Source organism: Aotus nancymaae, unplaced genomic scaffold (genome assembly GCF_030222135.1).
Source record: "Aotus nancymaae isolate 86718 unplaced genomic scaffold, 86718_ANA_hifiasm-v0.15.2.pri h1tg000046l, whole genome shotgun sequence".
Lineage (NCBI taxonomy): Eukaryota > Metazoa > Chordata > Mammalia > Primates > Aotidae > Aotus > Aotus nancymaae.
In genome coordinates, this window is record NW_026988460.1 from 14224268 (window position 1) to 14238318 (window position 14051).

Consider the following 14051-nt stretch of genomic DNA (forward strand, 5'->3'; position numbering starts at 1 on the left):
TTCCTCTTTCCAGAGTTAAGTTAAAAGCATATTTTCCCCCACCTGCTTTTGTCGTGGTTCTTGGAACTTGACAGAAAACCAAGGTATGATAATGTGGGCCACAGCGTCTGGGTAGCTTGCTGGAGGAAGAGGCACATTGAGAACAGATTTACTGGATTATTATGCAATACCAATTGATGCTGGGATAGCACCTCTTTGCCAAAGCAGTCTAGCTTTCTCAAATCTAGCAAGGTCTAATGGATTTGCCATATCCTGTCTTATTCCTGCTGGAAGCAACATTCCGTAATTATTTTCTACATCCTTCCTGGACTTCCTCTCCGGTGTGTTTGTGCGTGAATGAATATTGGTGTTCCTTAGAAAAGTGCTCTTACTAAAAAAAAATTCCATGGGAAAACTGGGAAATGACCCAGTCATGTATTTTCGCCTCTCTCCTTTGCCTTGATTTGCAACATTCCTGTGGGATACTCCCTCTCAGAGGTGTCCTGATGGCCAGCACCTGGCTCAGTACGCTCCAGTTCCCAAAGCATCCCAATCTTCCAGAACCCCCTGGTGGTCTGCAGCACAGCAGGGAAGCTGCCCCTAGGGATTTCTCAGCCAGGCAGAGGTTCCAACCTGACCTTGAGGACTGTCGGCTTCACTGCCACCTTCCCTGTTTCCTGATGGGCCAGCAGGTGAAATCCAGCATTTTCTCTTGCTTGTGCTAGATGCATGCGGAATGCGCATAACTGTCCCCAGGCCACATGGTGTTGTGCAAGGAGCCAGGACCAGGAGTTGGAGGCCTGGCATCAATAGCTGGTGGTCTGTCACCTCCCTCTCTATGCCTGCTTTTGACTAGATAAAATAAGAGTTCTGAGCCCTTCTCACAAGTACTGTAGCAGGCAGATGGCAAATTCTCTAAGCCACTGTTTCTCCCAGCTCAACGCCTGGGCTTCCAGGTCTCATGCCTGCGAAACACTTCAGTTGCTTTATGAGTTGCTAGCCTTTTTTGGAAAAAGCCCAACAAATCGAACTTATCCTGGTGATAGAGCCGGGGGTTGAAATCAAGACCAAACTCTTTTTGCATGACCCTCTCTTTTTCCTAGGCCACTGCAGGAAGAGTAACTATGGGGAAAGAAGGAAGTGGTTGGAGCAACCTGAACTAAAAAAAAAGATTTGAGGGTTCCACACACAGTCAACCCAGAATACCCCTATATGGGAACCTGCCCCTGACGAACAGTCCCTAAAGTTGCAGCTGTCCCTCCACTTGATTTTCTGCTTCCAGTTCGCCCTTAACCTTGCTTCTAGCCCAGTTTTAGCAGCACCCCAGTGCGCTCAGAGGGGGGTACGGGGGAGGGGCGTGCACCCCAGCCTAATGCCTACTGCGGACAAAGAGGATCTCTGTTTAAAACGCGGGGTACGTGAGTGTCGGGGGTGAAGCACTGGCTCCGGGGCCAAGGAGAGGTGGCAGGAGGCAGGGGAGCGGAGGCTGGGGATCTGGCCGCCTTCAGACAGGGCGTGATCCGCCGGGCCTGCCGGGATGGTCTCACCCAGCGCTGACCTGCCTCGCCTGTTGACACAACGTCACGTTTCCGACTGCAGCCCTTTCATGTGCGGCCCGCGGCTAAAAGCGGCTGCCGGTTCCTGGAAGCAGACGTGCCTGGCACCGCGTCAGCAGAAACCTGATCCCCGGGGAAGCTTGGCAAGGCCTCGGGATCGCTCGGCCCCCAGAAATAGGGCCTGGCAGCGGGCGCAGGACGCCCCCCTTCGCGCCCAGCAGGAGGGAATCCGAGCGCTCCCCCCACAAGGCTGGGAGGGAGAGCTGGGTGGGGTAGGGACCGATTTAGGCAGAGCACGGAGACCAAGGCTTAATTAACTAGAAGCTAGAAACTTCCCACGGGTCATCGCTCACGAAAGCACGTCAAACAATCTAGAAGTATCATTATGGGTACTATTACAATTCACATTTTGTAGATGAATAAAAGCAGGCTCAGAGAGGCGAGGTAACTAGCCCAAGGTCACACAGCTTCTGAGGGGCTAAAGCTTTTGTAGGGTGGTGGATCTGCTGGTTTGTGGATCTCTTAATTGGATCCAAGACGAAGGCTTTCACAGAGCCGAGTTGTTAATGACTATAATAATACAAATATGGATATTTATTATTAATAATAATTACAGCAAATGTGTTTGTGGCATTTACTATTTGCCAGGCACTCTGCAAAGTGCTCTACATACAATAACTTAATTATCACAGCAAGTCCATGAAGTAGGTAAATTAGTGTACAGTTAATAAACTGTAGGCACAGAGAGGTTAAGTAACTTACTCAAGGTCACACAGCTCCAGTGATGAATTGTAATTTAAACCTAGGAAATTTGGCTGCAAAGTTTACATGCTTAACTATAAAACCACACTGCCCTTCTAGCTAAGTTAATAATAGTAAAAGTAGTAATAATTACAATTATTACTCTCCTGTTTTGAGTACTTTCTTTGTGTCAGGTATTAACCACTTCCTGTGAATCGCCTCTACCGCTTATAGCATCTGTGAAGGGTAGATATTAACATACTCCTTCTTTAAGTAAAAAAAATCTTAAACATGCTCATTTTACAGATGAGAAAACTGGAATTCAAAGGAAGGAAATGCCTCATCTGAGGTGACACAGCACATAAGGGACAAAGCCATCCCTCTCTCTGGTATGGAACTGCTTCTACACTGAGCTCCTGTGATGTTGGGCTTTGATACGTATTATCTCATTTAATCCTCAAAATAGTCCTGCAGAATAGGTACTATAATGCTCAGCCGGTGGATGAGATAACCAAGGGCAGAATAAAGTTATTTGCCCAAGTCTTGATTTGTTCCTTACCAATGTCCCCACACACTGTCCCACAGCAAAGAATGGGCCCATCCTCTGACTAGAGGAATTAACCCAGCAGGACAATCACAGAAGATGGGGGGGTGGGGGGCTATAGGTTGACTGTGCTGAGAACCAGAATCTAAGCTTGAATAAACTATATCAAAGTATTTTGGGCTGGGCACGGTGGCTCATGCCTATAATCTCAGCACTTTGGGAGGCCTAGGTGGGAGGATCACTTGAGGCTGGAAGCTTGAGACCAGCCTGGGCAACATGATGAAACCCCATCTCTACAAAAAATACGAAAATTAGCCAGGCGTGGTGGTGCATGCCTGTAGTCCCAGCTACTTGGTAGGCTGAGGTGGGAGAATCATTTGAGCTCAGGAGGTAGAGGTTGCAGTGAGCCGTGATTGCGCCACTGAGCTCTAGCCAGGGTGGCAGAGAGAGGCCCTATCTCAAAAAAAAAAAAAAGTATCCTGTCTGCGGGGAAGGGGAGACATTCCTTTTCTCAGGTCTCTCCTAAGGTTAGGAAAGGTGCAGGCCCAGGGGACTAGCAAGGTATGAACCAGCAGGGGCAGGGCAGTTCTGCTGGAGGGAGGCAGGCTGAGACTGCGTTCCAAGCTCTCTCTCTGGAAGGGAGCCTCTGCGGGCTTAAAGACCAGGCCACTGCAGCTCCTGTCCCTCTCAGATTTCTTTGGCCCACCCACACCCTGGCCTGTCTCTCCCCTTTGGCCACCACCCAGTACTTGGCTGGTGAGGGGTACACAAGAGGCTGCCTCGTTTTGTGGAATGGGGCCAGGATCTCAGGTTAGAGAGGAGACAGCATGTGTTGCGTTCCCACGTGGTTTCATCTGAAGACTGTGTGTTAACGGGATCGGCCTGTTCTCCTGAGACCCAGCATTCCCTGAGGTGTCTGCCACGTGGCATGGAGGGAGGGAAGGCCCCAGCTTTTTCACCCTTCATCAGCGGGAGCAGCTTCCTTTTTCTGTCTTACTACTGTAATCGTTTGTTTGAACAAGAGTTCTATTGCTGAAAAGACATCACAAACAAGTTTGGAAGGCCGCAAATGATAGCCCCTTCCTCAGGCACTGCCTTCACCTCACTCGCCTCTTTCTCTAGGATCCAGAGGGAGGCTAAGGCCATTCAAAGCCACCCCGACACACACCCCACCCAGCACCACCCCCTGTTTATCCCCAGCCATCTGTTTGGACCGACAACCACAGCAGAACATGAGCCGGGTGAAGCGTCTCCCATTGGTCATGGAAGCCACTGACATGCTCGTCTCGCAGCTGGGCCATCCAGTCTTGTGATGTGGCTGGATTCGGGCCCAGAAGGTTTCTTCCACTATAGACGGGGCCCTCCCTTCCCTGGGGATTCTCAGCAAAGATGCAGAGGTGGGACATGAGGGTGTCACAAGGCTGCTGGGTAGGGGGGGCCACCCTCAGGCCGGGACCAAAGGAAGTGGGGCAGTCAGCCTCTGCTCACCCTTATTCCTGGCCCTGTTCCCCCACACCCGCACCTACCTTTGAGGAGGCAAAAGGGAAGAAACTTGTGCTTATTTGTTTGAAGAGCAAATATGTTATTTTGAAACCGAATTATGGATGGGGATGTGGGGGTGGGAATTGTGCAAGGACCTCAGGGGGATTCAAGCAGGGGGAAAAAGGAGAGAAAAACCACTCTCTTTCCAGATGGGGGGAAAATACCCTGTTTCTTAAAGTTTTAAATAAAATAATATTTTGTATCTCTTTTACTGTGGAGAATTTAAAACCTATTCAAAAATAGAAATAACAATAGACATTTCTCCAGAGAAGATATACAAATGGCCAAGAAGTGCATGAAAGTATGTTCAACATCATGAGTCATCAGGGAGATGCAAATCAAAACCACAGCGAGATACCACTTCACACCCACTAGCATGGCTATGATATTAATAATAATAACAAAACAACGGAAAATAACCAATGTCGTCTAGGATGTGGAGAAGTCTGAAGCTTTTGTATATTGCCACTGGGAATGTGAAATGATGAAACTACTATAGAGAAAAGTTTGGCAGTGCCTCAAAAAGTTAAATATGGAATTATCATCTTACCCGACGGCATTTCTAAGAGGTATGTACCCAAAAGAATTGGAAATAGGAACGCAAATATATGGACATAGCACTTCACAAGAATCAAAAGGTGGAAACAACCTAAATGTCAATCAACAGATAAATGGATAAACAAATTGTGGTATATACATATAATGAGGTATTACAGAGCCACAAAAAATAAATAAAGTACTGGTACATGCTACAACATGGATGAACCTCAAAAACATTATGCTAAGTGAAAGAAGCCTGGTAAAAAAGGTCACGTATTATATGGTTCCACTCATATGAAATATACAGAATAAATAAATCCATAGAGATAGAATACAGACAGATGGTTGGCAAGGGAGGAGGGAGGGAGAAAATGGGAATATAATGGGTACAGGGATTTTACTTTGGAGAGATAGAAATGTTTTGGAGCTAGGCATGGGGAGGTTGCACAACATTGTGAATGTAATAAATGCCACAGACTTGTTCACTTTAAAATGGTTAATTATATGTAAATTTCACCTCAATAAATTGTTTTTTTTAAGTAGACAGAATAGCATAATGAACCCCTCACTTATCAGTCTCTTGACTTCATTAGTCATTAGTTCACGTCTAAGGCAGTTTCATCTGTAATATATACCCATCCACTTCCCCTGCTCATGTATTATTTTGAAACAAATCCAGACGTCACGTAATTTCATTTGTAAATATTTCTGAAGTATTTAGTATATATCTCTAAAAGATAAGTGTTATAAAAATGACTACAATATTGCAGTGAGCTGAGATCGTGCCATTGCACTCAAGCCTGGGCAACGAGAGTGAAACTCCATCTCAAAAAAAAAAAAAGACAATAGCATTATCATACCTAAAAAAAATTAACAGTATAAAAGGGCAATTTTTTAGATTAGTTCTCTTAAATTAGAGTATAGATAGTTTTTAAAATTTAAAAATATAAAAAGTGATCAGTGAAAAGAAATTGTTCCCTGTGTCTATCCATCATCCTGGTCTTTACACCTTCACCAAACTCGCCCACAAGTAGGCAGGTAGGCATTGTTTTAATTACTTTAGAGTTTATTGGCCAGGCATGTTGGTTCATGCTTATAATCTCAGCACTTTGGAAGGCCAAGGTGGGAGGATCACTTGAGCCCAGGAGTTCAAGACCAGTCTGGGCAACATGGCGAGATCCCATCTCTACAAACAATTAAAAACTTAGCAGGGTGTGGTGGTGCATGCCTGTAACCCCAGCTACTCAAGAGGCTGAGGCGGGAGGATAGTTTGGGCCCAGTTGCAGTGAGCCATGATCGTGCTGCTGCACTCCAGCCTGGGCGATCAGAGTGAGATCCTATCTCAAAAATTAATAATAATGTTTTTAAAATAGGGTTTATTTATGCACATGCATATAAATATGGATGTGGGCTATCATTTGTCCCCTTTTTCCACACGAAAATAGCATGTTGTTTACACTGTTCTGCATTTATTATGTCTTGAGGAGCTATCCACATGAACACATAGAAAGGCTTTCAATTCTTTTTTACAACTGCACAGTTATCTCATCGTATAGATGTCCTATAATTTACTTGACTAGTTCCCTATTATGAACATCTGGATTATTTTGATCTTTTGCTATCACCAGCAGGGTTGCAATGAGCAATTTTATACACATGTCATTTTGCAAGTGTATAATGATATTTATGGGGTAAACTCCCAGATGGAATTGCTGGGTCAATGTCATGAGCGTCTGTTATTCTAATGAGTATCACTATACTCTGTGGGACACAGTTCATACTCCTTTAGAACCCAGTGTTGTTTCCTGTCTTGGAAGCAGTTTGCAAGAGATGTTGGAAAGCTTAGAACATGTATATTTTGAGACCAAATGACTCCACTTCTAGGAGTTATCCTAGATATGATTTTTAAAAGTTAATTAATTTTTAAATAAAAAATAGAGACAGGGTTTTGCTATGTTGACCAGACTGGTCTCAAGGGCCTGACCTCAAGCAATCCTCCTGCCTTGGCCTCCCACAGTGCTAGGATTACAGGCTTGAGCCACCATGCCCAGACAAGAAGCTATTAATCAGATTCTCAAAGACTAAGCTACAAGATTGGACATCTCTGTGTCATTCATAGGAAAAACAAAAAAGAAGGAAGAAGGGAAGGGGGGGAGGGAGGGAAGGAAAGAAAAAGAAAATCAGAAAAATGGCCCAGAAGGAGACTGGTTGAGTAACTTACAGTATGTGCAAATGCTGGAATGCTAAATAGTCATGAAAAATTACATCAGGAAGGTGAATTTATTATTGTTTATTCATTGTAAAGGGAGAAAACCTAGGCCACAAAATAGTATGTTCAGACTGATCCCATTTTTAAACAAAGAATAATATATATGCTTTTAAATGTTCTCTCTGCCTCACTTTGAACACCTGTAAAATGAGGACAATAGTAATTAGCCTACTGAGTTGTTGTGAGGATTACATGAGTTTAAAAGCCTAAGATGCTTAGAACAGTGTCTGGCACAGAGGAAGCTCCATGTCGGAGTTAGGTTAAACTAGTGTTATTATTATCGTTATTTGTAGTAACTGTATTATAGTTACAGAGGACGAAGTTCTGATAGGCAATACAATAAAACGTTAACCACCTTAGCAGGATTTAGTATTATTGGTTATTGTTCCTTTAAGAATTGTTGCTATTCTATAGTTTCCTTTTTTTTTCACAATCAACATGTGGTATTTCTGTAATATATATCATGAATTGCAACAAGAGAAGTGGGGTGGGGGAACAAAAATGGAGTTCAATGTTGTCTTGGACATCTGCACCCAGCAGTTCCAGGGGATGATGTGGAAAGGAGAGGCAGGGCGCTTTTTTGGTTTTGCCAGCTCAGCCTTGGGCAGGGCCAGCTCTATACCCTGGGAAGAAGGCAACTCCCTTCAAAGGGTGAATGGAAGATCTAGAGAAGGCTCTCCCTGCCCACATGCACACGAGAGCTTTTAACAAGGACCTTAACAATTAGAGAGATGACGAAAGGTTAGAAAAAGCTGCAGAGACACTCAGTAGGCCGTGAAGGTCCTGGGATGGGGGCCCTAACTCATTCACTGCAGTGCTCCCAGTGCCTAGCCTGAAACAAAGCTGAAATCCAGCCAATGTCTCCTGAATGAACAAGTGAATCTAGATTCTTCTGTGTGGCCTTGGGAAAGTTCTTTCACCTTTCTGAATTTGTTTTCTCAACCATCAACTGGGGTATTAGTGATCTCGTAGAGACTACTGTGAGGATGAAAAGAAATCCTTATGTAGAGTATACAGCATCTAGCTACAATCAAGTATGTGGTAGGTACTCAAGCAATTGTTGATTAAATGAATGAAAGGAGCCTGGGCAACATAGCAAAAACCCTGTCTCTACAAATAAAAATGAAAACATTAGCCAGTCATGGTTGGATGAACCTGTAGTCCAGCTACTCAGGAGGCTAAGGTGGGAGGATCATAGCCTGCAGTGAACCATGATCACACCACTGGACTCCAGCCTAGGTGACAGAGTGAGACCCCATCTCCGAATAAAAACTTAATTTAAAAATAAAAGAAAATTTAAAAATCAATGAATGAAAGGAAAGAATGACATTTATAAGAACTTATTCACACTAAAGTGTAAATGACTGACATAACATTATTTCCTAAAAGAGGCTTTGTAGAGGATAAAGGGAAAAGCTGAAAGAGATCTCATAAATATATGAGACTGTATGCTAAGTACTATACTAGGCACTATGCATGCACTATCTGGTACAATCTCCATTTTTACATTTACAGAAATTGAGACTCAGTGAGATTAAGTGACTCACCCAAGGTCACACAGCAAGCAGATGGCACAGACAGGATTTAACTCAACATATGACTCAAAAGTTCTTGCTGAAAGAGCCCAGGAGGTCAAAATGGACAAAGGCATGAGGCGGGAAGAGGGTCAGAGATAAGCTCCCCATTCTGCACACACTGCTGAATTATCCATCAGGTAGACCGCTAAGTCTCAAAGCACTGGGAAAGCAGCCCCGACTCCCTTCCATCTCCCCAACATGGAGAGCATCTTATGATTAAAATCAAGGCCTTATTGGGGTTTCTGTAAGTTTATTTTAAGCTTAGTGTTTTCAGTTTGCACTTCGTATGGGGAGGGAGGATCAGAATACTCATGCCTTAGGACCTTAGGGCTTAATTGCCCTGGGGCTTAAGGCCTGCCCAGACCTTACCCGGCAAGGTGATGTTGAGCCTCCAGAGTCTGAGCGGGAGGTGGCGTGGACACCCGTCTGGCCCCTGCTTCCCCTGGGGCTCATGTGGCTGTGTGAGGGGTGTTTCTCAGGGCAGTGGCCTCAGCTCCCCTGACCCGTGGCTTCTCATGGACTGCCTTTCAGACAAGGCGCTCACTGTCCAAGCATGTTCCAAGCCACCGGCTCAAGTCCCAGCCAGCCCAGGCCTGTTGCAATGAGTCAGCCTTTCACTGGGAAAAAACGTGGTGACCGGCCTCCAAGTCATTTTTTCCAGCTTGGCCCTTGTCCTGGGCTGGGTCTGGGGAGACCTTCATTTTTCCCTTTGGGATTCTGCTGCCTGTGAGGTGTTCCCAAGGGTCCCTAAGAAGCGTGGGAGCTGGAATTCCTTTGGGGCAGGCTGAGTTGTAATTCAGCCAAATGAGAGTCCCTCAAGGCACCCACCTGGTCTGTCTCCACCTCCCCCTTCTCATATATGCAAAAGTAGAGGCCACAGACGCTAAGTTCTTATGGCCCTTACAGTTGTGTCCAGACGGCCATGGGGAGGGGGATAAGGAGAGGAGTTATAAAATAAAGTCCATCTTTGGCATCGTTCACAGGCTGCGCTGGTGCAGCAGCCTCAGGCACCTGGAGCCTGAGGCACACTTGGCCTCTTATCAACTAGTGGTGCCTTCCTGAAAGATGATGCTCCCTTGGGTCCCTTGAATTTTAAAGCAAGCACCATTACCTTCAGTGAACCTCCCTGCCCCCAGCTCTATGCCAGGGTTCCGGTTTCAGAGCTATTCACCTTACCATCCCTTCTGACTCACCTCTGGCTCCCCAGGGCTTCGTGAGGCCTCCCCTGCATGGCCAGGCTGACAATGGATTCTCCCCAGGGTGACCGGGTGGGAGGGAGGAAGAAGCAATGGCCAAAAGTCAAAGGGTGGTGAGGGTGCGTGAGGGCAGGGGTTTAGCCCTCGTGGAGCCTGCAGTACATTCATCCTCTCTGGAGGAAACATTAACCTCACTGCTTCTGAGGCTTTACTTAGAACCTCCTATTCATTTCTGTAATTAGCAAAGATTAACCTCTCAATGATTCATTCAGGGCACAGATATTTATTGGTACCTTTACATGCCAGGTACTAGGCTTTGGGGCTGCAATGGTACACAGAAGAGTCATGCTCCTGTCCTTCTGAATCTGATAGTCTGAGAGGGACACAGATAGCAACCTGATAATTACACAGATAGATACCAACAATCCAGTATCAATATGCAGCAAGAGCACAGAAGAGCAGACAACAGTGCCTGGAGTAGTCTGGGGTGTTCAGGGAAGGTTTGCCTGAAATAGATGGATAAGTAAGAGTTGTCTGATTGAGGTGGGGGAAAACATATTGGGGTCCTAACCCCAAGTACCTAGATAGTGGCCTTATTTGGAAACAGGGTCTTTCCAGAGATAATCAAGATGACACGAGGTCATTAGGGTAGGCCCTAATCTTGACTGGTATTCTTATCGAAAGGGGAAATGTGGACACAGAGACAGACATTCACACAGGGAGGATGTCATGTGAAGATGAAGGTAGACATCAGGGTGATGATGGCTGCTACAAGCCAAGGAACGCCAAAGAGAGCGAGCCAACACCGGGAGCTAGGAGAGAGGCTTGGCACAGATGCTCCCTCACAGCCTCAAAGGAACCAAACCTGCTGCCACCTTGATGTTGAATTTTTAGCTTCCAGAACTTGAGATCATACATTTCTGTTGTTGAACCCACCCTGATTGTGGTCTTTTGTCAAGGTCAGCCCTAGCAGACAAGTTCAGTGTTCCAGGTAGAGGAAACTGCACATACAAAGGGGAGGTGCGTTGGAGAAAGAGGCCACCCTGGCTGGAATGCAGAATCAAAAATTCCTTTATCCAGACTGACAGGGAAGCGGGTCAGTGTGGGCATTTCAGGCGACTATTAAAATAATAATAAAAATAAGCACCTGAAGGTGTGTAGAATGTACCAGATAAGCCCGGGGAGGCAGGAAGTGATTATAGCTGTGTAGGGGCTTCCCTGTAGGGGTAGAATTGGAGCCTTTAACCTCGAGAGAGAGGGAAAGCTAGCAGGGTACACAGGCGACCAAGAGCCTCGCTTGAGCTGTGTGACTTTGGGAAAATGGTTGTCTGTCTCTGTGCCTTAGTTATTTGATCTCTCCCCTTATCTGGGACATTCTGTGACCATGTGACTAGCAGTGTGCTCTGTGCTCTGTGTTGCTGTGGTTTGCTGGTGAGAAGGTAGAGAAAAGAATGAAAATAGCATTGGACACAGTTGTGGATCTTATGGAGCTTATAGTCTAATTGGGTAAATGACAGTCATTCGGACTAGTGCACAATGACAGTGCTAACTGTGTGAAGTGGACGGCGTCAGACATTCTGAAGGGCTAAAGTGTTGGCTTCCCTCATGCAGGGGTCACAATGCCTAGTGGGACCCCAGACGCAATTTCTGTGCTGCACAGCTCCACCCACCCCACCAAACCATAATTGATTGGTCCAGGGATGGGTGGGGTTTAACACGTGACCCAAGCTGGGCCAATCAGAATCTTTCCCTGGATTTCTTGGTCGGGAGCTAAGGAAGAAAATACAGTTTCTCTCTTGGTGGCTATGCTTGCTGCTATATATAGGGGGCTGACTTGAGGGAATGAAGCGGATAGAATGACCCGGACAGAGACAAGAGGGAAGGAGAGAGAGAGAGACAGAGATAGAGGAGGGGAGGGAAGGGAAGGAAGGTTGGGTGGTGTGGGGAGAGAGAGAGAGAGAGAGAGAGAGACAGAGAGAGAGAGAGAGAGGGCCTTGGCTGCCCTGGCCTGCTGCATCTCTGCGTTTCCCCTAGGCTTGCTTACTGGAGATGTCCTACCCGCACATTCTTCACCCTGCATTTATCAGTTTCCCCTAGGCTAGCTGGAGGGGAGTTTCTGTCACCTACAATCCGAGGAGTTCTGATTCACACAGAATACCCCGTGTCAACCTCAGCCACTATTTATGAGAGAAGTGTTGAGATCCTGCTCTTGACCCTAGTGTGTGCTGCAAGGCAGGAATTAAATCTTCCCTACCCCAGTCTTACAGTTGAGGAAACTGAGGCTCAGAGGAGGAGAAATGCCTTTGTATCCAAGTGGCAGAGCCTTCTTCCGGCCTCACAGTCCTTAAGATGGCACACATGAAACAGAAGTAACCCTGGGCAGCCCAAGCCCTGATCGGGGAAAAAGTAATCATCTTTCTTTAATGAAATCATCAGTGAGCATTTCCCTACAGATAAAGAAGAGAAGTTTCTGTCACCTACAATCCTAGGAGTTCCGATTCACACAGGGATTCCCTGTGTCAACCTCAGCCACTGTTTATGAGTGAGGTGAAGTAAAAAAAGTGATCATCCTTCTTTCATGAATTCATCAGCAAACATTTCCCTACAGAAAAAGAAGAGAAATTACCAAAGTTTTGTGCAGAGCCTAAAGTGTGAATTCAGGAAGGCAGGCACAATCTTTTATCGCTATAAGCTCAGTAATCACTATACACACAATGTCAGATATAAGTTAGGTGCTTAAGAGATGTTTGCTTCAAAAGAATAAGAACAACGTCTTAGTTCTATTGAGCAATTACTATGTGCCAGGCACTATTCTAAGTGATTTGTGGGTATTCATTTAGGTAACCCTCACCAATCCTTGTGAGGTTGGTACTATTAGGCCTGATTGATTGATTGAGACAGGGTCTCACTCTGTCATCCAGGCTGGAGTGCAGTGGCACAATCATAGCTCACTGCAGCCTCAAACTCCTGGGCTCAAGCAATCCTCCCACCTCAGCCTCCCAAGTGCCTGGGACTACAGGTGTACACCACCATGCCTGGCTAACTTTTTATTTCCTATTTTTTGTAGAGACAGGATTCAGTACATTGCCAGCACTGGTCTCAAACTCCTGAGCTCAAGTGATCATCCCACCTCGGCTTCCCAAAGTGCTGGGATTATAGGCATGAGCCACTGCCTCCAGCCTATTGTGCCCATTTTAGAGATGAGAGGGCTACAGCAGAGTAAATTCTCGGAGCTCATACAGCTAGTCAGAGGGACATCCAGCCTTCTGGCTCCAAGTGCACTCCTGACCTTAGACTGTATTGCCTATCTTCAAATGAATGAATGAATGAATGAATGAATGAAAGCACACCTGCTAGCTACAGGAATACACATACACATATATTTCGGAGAGCTTTCACTGGAGAGAGCTGAAGGTTTGTGAAGCCTGGAGAAATTTAAGCTCCAGAAAATTCTCCAAGGAAGTGGGATGCCATGAGCCTTAAACCTGTGTGGGACTTTTGAATGTGAAAAGAAAGTTATGCATATTTAGTTTCAAAATCTCCTTATTCTCAAATCAACATAATGATTGCTTTCGTGAATTGGGAGCTTTCCCTGTGCCCCACACCCTGCCTACTTATCTTTGAATCTTCCTGCCCTCTCTGTGTTAGAGTGTCAAAAGCCTGTCTAATCACTCTCCTAAACCACTCTCCCCTCATCCCCTGCAGTCCACAGGAAGGTCAGCCTCGTGGGGTGTTCTTTGCAAAGCCACAGCATCTTCCCTTGATAATGACCAAGTTTCAGAGGCAAAAATTGACACATGCTTATGGCATCCACAGGCCCAAAGAGTTGAGGCCAGAGGGACCAAAACTCCGGGATCTGAGTTGGCCAAGATCCAGGCTTGGAACAGAGCCAAGGATACAGGTGGACAGGCCTCGGGGCAGATGACAAAGCTAGGGGAGTTCTCTTTACCTGCCTTTGCTGGAGGGCTAGATTTCACTATCTCCACTGAAGATCTTGAGAGCACCCATTTCACCCTGATGCAGGGATGGGCTGCATGTTAGCTTTGAGGGCAGGCCAACCACAAGGCAAGAAAAGACACATCTCAACTTCAAAGGGCTCCTGAAGAC